This window comes from Triticum urartu, chromosome 7A, assembly GCF_056163025.1.
Source record: "Triticum urartu cultivar PI428250 chromosome 7A, HENAU_Tu73, whole genome shotgun sequence".
Lineage (NCBI taxonomy): Eukaryota > Viridiplantae > Streptophyta > Magnoliopsida > Poales > Poaceae > Triticum > Triticum urartu.
In genome coordinates, this window is record NC_141879.1 from 719715246 (window position 1) to 719721894 (window position 6649).

General features: G+C 48.1%; 1 long non-coding RNA gene across 1 annotated transcript; it reads right to left on the minus strand.

Moving 5' to 3' along the window:
- Positions 1-5201: 5201 nt before the first annotated feature.
- Positions 5202-6002, minus strand: LOC125519460 (uncharacterized). Its single transcript, XR_015612400.1, has 3 exons — positions 5936-6002; positions 5799-5847; positions 5202-5410 (listed from the first exon to the last, which is right to left on the minus strand). It is a non-coding gene; the product is annotated as an uncharacterized LOC125519460 (long non-coding RNA).
- Between the last annotated feature and the right edge of the window lie 647 nt (positions 6003-6649).

The following is a 6649-nucleotide window of genomic DNA, read 5'->3' on the forward strand; positions in this document are numbered from 1 at the left end:
GCGGCGCTCACCGGCGGGTTGTCGAGCTGCAGTGCAGCGCTCGGTGCCTGAGCTCGCCGACACTTTAAGTGCAGCACAAGCGGTGATGCGACCCCCGTGGGGCTTGCCGGGTGCGGTGCTGCAATGGAGCTCTCGCCGGCCGCTCCCGATGCTTTGTTGCAGCGCTCGTCGGTGGGGTCGAAGCTGCTCCCGGAGCTCCAATGGAGCTCTCGCCAGCCGCTCCTGGAGCTCCATTGGAGCTCTCACCGACGGCTCATCGGAGTTGTGATGCAGCGGCCAACGACTCCCGGTGCTCCAATGGAGCTCTCGCCGGCAGTTCTCGGAGCTGTGATGCAGCGGACGACGGCGGCTCCGGTGTTGCAACGCAGTGCTTTGCCCCGGCGGAAGCGATTATGCTTTTGCAGTGGCGGCCTAGACGGGGATCGAAGGGATGGCTGATGCGGTGCGGAAGGAGGGGACAGGGAGGAGGATGGCGTGTCTGCGTTGACTTTTTTTAAGGGCTGAGATATAGCAGATCGGATGGCTGGCGACCCGGCTTATTTCTCTGGGAAATCAGCCGTTTGATTTGTAGCAGCCGCCTTTCTCGAAACGTACATGCCAATACAGTTCAACGAAACAGACGGCTGTTGGGTTAACTAAAACCCGAGACGACCCCTGACCCAACATTTTCTCTTCGACTTCTGTAACAGACAAGGCGTTTAAGGAGCCTCCCAATGCGTCTTCCTTTACTTCCCCACACATCTCATCTTCCCACCCCATCTCACGAAGCAAATCTAGTCCAGTTGCAATTGCAACCACCGAAATTGAGATTCACCACGCGTGACTTCATAATCGGACCAAGATGAGGTTCAATGCTCCTCCACCGCGGCGCGGCTCGACCGAAATATCGCACACCCGTAGCGCATCCTGGGCAGCTCTCATCAGCTTAGATCCGCCGTCCGCATGGGCTTCACCCGCCAGCGGCTGCCCATGACACCCCACCTCGAGCCGGTGTGGTGCCACCAGCAACCTTGCCGCCGCCCATCATACAACCCTCATCCCCCTCCCTTCGCTCTGGTCTGCAGTGCGGCGAGCCGGTCGGCATGGCGTACTGTTGGAGATGAAGAAGAGGGTCTATTTGCACCACGGAGAGTACCCATCTGTTCTCTCAACATCTATCACCACCTGAAGTTTTTGTCAGATTGTATTGCAATATGCAAACAAAACTGTATCATGGGTATTATGTTGCAAGGTAAATGGATAATGCCTGACTATTTCCTGAATTCCTTTTACATTATTGAGTCTGAAGGTAACTGTTATTTTATATATATTGCAATTGCATATTAAGATTGAATGATCTGCTCTGCTGCGTTTCATTCATAATAATATGTGCATTGGGTTTTCTTTAGAGAATTTTGGATCTATACTTCCAGGAGCAGTCCATTGGTTGATATCTTTGTCTCTATTATATTTCAATTTTCCAATAGTGTTTTAATTAAAGAGGGAGGAATGAATGAAGCAGAAGATTGAGTAAGTTCAGCAAAGGCATCCAAGATTGCCCCCTTCGTGGTCAGAATCATTGCCATATCCATGGTGATGGCCATGCACTATGCCCCGACACTTTCTGGTAAGAAAATGATCAGTAACATATCATAATAGTCGTGTGTTATTTTTCTCATGGATGGTTCAATGCAGTTCATAGAGAGTAAGGTGTCATTTCGCAAAAAAAATGAGAGTAAGGTGTCATGAAGTTGTGATACATTTAGCTTACTGTGATTGCTTACCAAACGTTGGTAAATAAAAAAATGGAATCCACAATATTATATCATACGTACATGTATCAGTTTGCATGGAATAGTGTGTTATTTTCATGAATATTCTGCAGGACACTCTATTCTGTTGTGCTAATGTGCTATCTGCCCTTGCTTCAAATGAATGAAAATCAGTCGTTTAACTAAAAGTATGTCAAATTCCATGATTATTTGGTAGTTGCTTGCATGTGATTGCTATTTTGAACTGCATGGGTAATTTGGATCTCAGTGCTTTCCTCTGTATAAGTTCTCATGCTCTTCTTAAATAATCACTACAAGAAATATGTCAACTTATGACCACCACTATTGGTCACTGAATGGTCACACATTTCCATTTATGACCTTTTGTGACCAAAAACATAAGGTCAAAAGCTGGGCGTCGTAAACTGACTATAGCGACATTTCTTCTGGAATGGTCGCAAACGTTTATGACCAAAATATGTCCACTGTGGCGTTTTGGTCACTAGCAACCTCTCCAGGCCACGTAGGCATCCAGCGTGGCAAGCTGATGTGGCACAAGATTCAGCCCGGTCCAATTCAGTTTTCTACATGAGCCTAGCCCAACAATTCGGCCTTTTTTTATATTTTTTTCTTGATTAATTTTGGTCAACTACATGGGCCAGGCCCAACATTTAAGCCATTTTATTTTTGGGCCGTAGCCTTTTTAGTCCATTGATTTTTCTAGTTTCAGCCATTATACATTGGGGTACCACTAGTAAGCCAGCCCCACATGTCATGCTTATCTCAAAATATGTCCCACATGTCAGAAATTTCGAAATTTGTCAAACAACCATTATAGCTTGGACCCTCTTCTCAGGTTTCCATTTCACGGGTATTCAAATCACATACACAATCATTGTTTTGAACAAACTAGAGAGCAAATGAAATTCGTCCAAAATAAGACTACATTAGTCTATTACAATTCAGTATACTACAACCCAGATATGCGGACAATTACAACACATAATATGCTCCTCTTTGTTGATATGATTCACAGCTTCGGCCTTGGATTCACACTTCACCTGTGCAAAGAATAAGAATGAAAATATAAGAATAAGAATGTGTTCATGGAGTGATCCAATAACTTATAAGCAAGAATTGACATCAAATGCCATGTAGATAAATAGTATGACTAACACTAACCAGTATGTGTTCATGGAGTGACAAATGTTCTCACTAGCTAGGATTTTTTTGGTATATAGTATACTGACATGTGCAACTCTAACTAAATTGATCATAGAAATGAAAAGAACTATAAGCATGTTTTTTTGGGTATATAGTATACTGACATGTTCGTTCAGAATCCAGGCAACAGAAGATACACAGCAGATACACATTCAGAATCCAGTCAAATTTTAAGCAACAACAGAACAGATCTAACAAACCAGACCATAATCAGCATGCATCAGGATTTATGGTTCTAGCAAAAAAGTGGCTGACTAACAAACTAGATATGCTTCTTCAGACTAACAAAATGGCAGCAAACATACTAATCAGATTGATTCGTTCAATTAGGCAGGCAGGCAGTTAGTCCATGTGGCTAATTTATACAAGTACTACCTAGTGCATTCCTTGCTGCAAACTAGGTAATCATCACCAATCTAAACTGTTGAATGATGCCGTCCACCAATGATAGATACATAGCGTGTACTGCAGTGGTGTAATAAGGCATGATTTTGTTGAATCCTACACGTACGTACGTACGTACTGACGGATGGCATGGTTTGAATCCATCAATCAAAGAGACAGACGGACTGGCTTGGATCTGCTCACCTATAGTGTACTGTACGACAGGGGCAGCAATCCAGCCAGCATCTGCGCGAGTGTGGAGCACAGCCGCCGTCATCTGCACGAGCTCGCTCCTTCCTTGGTAGAGGGCAGCAAGGTCCAAGCCATGGCCTTGATGTCTGCCGGCGGATCTGGTGGATGCGCCCCCTGCCGCACCAAGATCGAGGGGACAAGGTTCTTGGAGGAAGCGACCAAGCCGCGTCTGCCATGCACAGGGCCATGACCAGGCATCGGGGAGGATGGGGCTGGAGTCGGGCATTTCGGGAACTCCTACAAATGAGATGGAAAGAAGATTAGTCACAAGTAAACAATCACTGTTTCCATCAGTACATTGACACTTGTAAGTAATACATCATTCACTTAAAACAAGTAAGGTCAAATAGATACATGACATGACACAGGAGGCATATGTTGCCAGTCAAAGATGGCACTTCTATAGGCCTTTAAAAAAACCATACAAGTCAGTGATGCTCCAACACAACACTCATGGACTAAAATAACAAGATAAAAAGATGTTGCCAGACAAATATGGCACTTGTATAGACCTTGAAAAAAATACATACAAGTCAGGTATGCATACTGATTTTACTAATATGTTATAATTGTCTACTCTGGAGTTGCAGCATCACTTCACAACATGCTACACTCTTAGGTATGTTAAGCAGTGCCTATTAATCTGAACTTAGTGTTGATAAAAAGTGTCTGCTGAATTCCATAGGGCAACATATGAAGTGAGGAGATTTATTCCTCATGACACTACAGGTAGATATCAAGAACACAAACTAATGGGTATATATCCATGCTTAGGATGGAGCATACAGAACAAGCAGAATTTTCGTTGTATTAAGAAAAGGTAAGGACTGTAGTATTATAATCCATAGTATGCACAAAATTGATCTTTTCATAGTACTACATTCATTGTTGTCATTGGCATAAAAAGTATAGTATTGAAATGCTTAGTTTTTTTCAATGAGAAACTTGACATTCTGTACAAAAAGTTGCAATTAACTAGCACAACTATGGTGCATCTAATAAGTTGACATGGATGACAATCAACTAAACTACGTGGTCCGATGGTGCATCTAATAAGTTGTAGCGACTGCGCAAGCCATCGATAGCTCTGGCCACAGACTTTGCCATTTGCCATGTCAGGGAGGGTCACCTTGCACACTGACCATTATGAACCAAGTCAGTACTAAACGATAAACCACTGCTATAGACAGTGGCTTGAATTGAAGACTGAGATGAAGTAAAATTGAGAAGATAGATGTCTTTGGTGAGCCTCTGCAGTACTACGAGATGAAGACGACTGCACATCTGTCATCAACTTCTTGTATGATGCCTGAAAGGAATCCACACCGACAGTAGGGTCGCAATTTCAGGTTCCCAGTCCACACGGAATTCAGATGCACCCACGACCAGCACTAGATCAAACATTGATCGAATCAAAGGAGAAGTGGTACCTTGATGTCGTCGGCTTGCTGGGAGTAGTTGTCGAGCATCTTCTTATGCTCCTTGTCCTCCTCCGTCATCTGCACGCAGCTCTGCGTCTACATCTGAAGTGAAGAGCACACATGGACATGGAAGGGGATCCATCACATCACATCAGAGGATCGATTGGGCACGATCTCAGACGACAGGTTGAGGAAGGTGCGGAGGAACTCAATGTCATCGTTGGCCAGGTACCAGTAGTAGTGCTGCCACGAGAAGGTCTCCCTGACGTACTCCTTGGACTTGAAGCTCTGCATGAGCTTGATGACCTCGAGGTTCAAGGCATCGACCCTGGGGGTGCTTGGCCGGGTTGTAGTTCTTCTTGGCGTACAAGACTCCCTCTGCACACGCATCACAATAGATTCATTAGTAAAATCACTCAGTCCGTCCAAAGGAGTGGCATTCTTGCACACATAAAAAGTTGAAATTAGCACCAAGGAATTCAGTTAAGATGCTCAGACTATTGTAATAGTCAGTAGAATTCTTCCAGATTGCAGCTTGACCTGAGTGGTGTCCAAACTGTCTATGCCCGAACCTTGCAGCAACCGCGCATAAGAGCGAACTCGCTGCGATCAATGGGTGCCAAGAACACTGACGGGGCAACATGGTTAAAACCCTACGCAACACATGGATCGAACCCTACAGAAGAAGACTAACGAGATGGCATCTGAATCCTGGCCACGGCCGGCGCGGTGCGTAAAATGGGCGGGGGAGGGGGGAGGAGCTCACCCTAGAAGAGGTACTTGCAGATCTCGCGGCGGTTCTTCTTGGAGATGATCTGCGGAGGGAGACAAGGGAGGTCAGATTAGGCGGTTCTACGACTGGGGCAACCAACGGGGAGAGTGGACTCGGTTGGGGATGCTTACCATGGTGACGGGCGCCGGGGGAGGAGGCGGGGGCGGAGACGGCGGTGCCGCGGCATGCAGGGGAACGCCCTGGCCTCCTCCAGCCCCCTCGCGATGCCATCGCTCGCCCGCCACTTGGCCAAGCCCCGCGGGTCGAGGCCCACGCGCCCGCCCACGTCATCGGGGAGCAGCGCGAGGGGCGCGGCCCCGTAGGCGGAGAGGGAGCAGGGGCGCGAGCGGGCGGAGGGATCCGGAGGCGGGTGGTGCGGCAGGCGGCTGCAGGGGGAGAGGAGGAGCCATCGGTGCTCTGCTGCTCAGCTCGCCGAAGCCCGACCACGAACAGGTCGGCGGCGCGACCGGAGAGGAGACGAGTTGTAGGTGGAGGAGGACCGTGGGCTCCGGCGCGATCTTGGGGAGGGAGACCGCGGGCTCGGCGTCGCCTGGGGGTGGAGGAGCCAACGGCGGCGTGCGCGGGTGCGGGGAGGGTGGGAGCCGCTGCGGGTGCGGGGAGGGGGTGGGAAGGAGGTTGGCAGCGGAGATCTGGATGCGTTGGGAAAGGGAAGGGTCGGGGTGGCGATGTGGCGAGGATGGGCGCGGGGAGGCCATGGATGCGGGGAGGTCGCCGCCGGCTGGTGGGATCGGGGGAGGGGGATCTGAGGGGGACGAGGGGATCTGCATCGGGGGAGAGGGGAGAGGAAGAAAGAAAGAAAGAAAGAAAGAAAGAAAGGAGGCGGG